This window comes from Mustelus asterias, chromosome 23, assembly GCF_964213995.1.
Source record: "Mustelus asterias chromosome 23, sMusAst1.hap1.1, whole genome shotgun sequence".
NCBI classification, from domain to species: domain Eukaryota; kingdom Metazoa; phylum Chordata; class Chondrichthyes; order Carcharhiniformes; family Triakidae; genus Mustelus; species Mustelus asterias.
In genome coordinates, this window is record NC_135823.1 from 1 (window position 1) to 1,581 (window position 1,581).

The 1,581-nt window shown below is 47.9% G+C and overlaps 1 non-coding gene across 1 annotated transcript; it reads right to left on the bottom strand.

The window, feature by feature from the left end:
- Positions 1–803: 803 nt before the first annotated feature.
- Positions 804–877, bottom strand: trnai-aau (transfer RNA isoleucine (anticodon AAU)). The gene has a single exon. It is a non-coding gene; the product is annotated as a tRNA-Ile (tRNA).
- Between the last annotated feature and the right edge of the window lie 704 nt (positions 878–1,581).

Here is a 1,581-nt window from a genome sequence, read left to right on the forward strand (position 1 = left end):
CAGGAAGCATAAAGGAGAACATGCCCCTGTCTACATCAATGGGGATGAAGCAGAAATGGTCAAGAACTTCACGTTTTTAGGTGTCCAGATCACCAAGAACCTGTCCTCCACGCCGACACTATAGTTAAGAAAGTCCGACCAATGCCTCTACTTTCTCAGGAGGCTAAGGAAATTTGGCATGTCAGCTACGATTCTCACCAACTTTTACAGATGCACAATAGAAAGCATTCTTTCTGGTTGTATCACAGCTTGGTATGGCTCCTGCTCTGCCCAAAAGATTGTCAATAAAGCCCAGTCCCATCACGCAAACCAGCCTCCCATCCACTGACTCTGTCCACACTTCCCGCTGCCTCAGAAAAGCAGCCAGCATAATCAAGGACCCCACGCACCCCAGGCATTCCCTCTTCAACCTTCTTCCATTGGGAAAAAGATACAAAAGTCTGAGGACATGTACCAACTGACTCAAGAACAGCTTCTTCCCTGCTGCCGTCATACTTTTGAATGGACCTATCTCGCTCTAAGTTGATCTTTCTCTACTCCCTAGCTATGACTGTAACACTATGAACGGTATGCTTTGTATAGTGCGCAAGAAACAATACTTTTCACTGTATACCAATACATGTGACAATAAATGAAAATCAAATCAACATGTTACATAGAAACAGTATTGTTACACTCACACTAGAAATAATCCCAATTATCAGCGAATATTTGATTTATTGCTTCAAAATATTGGGAATTTTCTTGCAAAGGGTTTGGAAATTGCTGAGAAAAAAAAGTTGAAATGTGATGTAAAGACATCATGGCCCGTACGGGGATCGAACCCGCGACCTTGGCGTTATTAGCACCACGCTCTAACCAACTGAGCTAACCGGCCCAATGAAAAACTGATGGAATTTACTACTACACACAAATAGATTGAGGCTATGGAGGGGTAGATGGAAGGAGGGACTGATGGATGGAGGGAGGGATGGATGAAAGGAGGAGTTGGGTTGATGGATGGAGGGATGGATGGATGAAAGGAGGGGTTGGGTTGATGGATGGAGGGATGGATGGATGAAAGGAGGGGTTGGATTGATGGATGGAGGAATGGATGGATGGAGGGAGTGTTGGAGAGATGGATGGAGGATTGGAGGGATGGATGGATGAGGGATGGATAGAGGGTTGGAGGCTTGGATGACTGGAGGAAAGGATGGTTGGAGGGATTGATGGAGGGATGGTTGGAGGGATGGATGGAGGGATGGATGGAGGGATGGAGGGATGGATGGAGGGATGGATGGAGGGATGGAGGGATGGAGGGTTGGAGGGATGGAGGGTTGGAGGGATGAAGGGTTGGAGGGATGGATGGATGAGGGATGGATGGATGAGGGATGGGTAGAGGGTTGGAGGGATGGATGACTGGAGGGATGGATATCGGGATGGATGGAGGGTTGGATGAATGGAGGGGTTAGATGGATGGATGGGGGTGAATTAGAGAAGCTGAAGTTTAGATTTGAAGAGGTTCCCAGTCTCTGAACAAACTGAACAGGGGAAGTCGCTGGGGCACTGAGGCTGCGCCGGCTGCTATTTACCCTCCCGGCC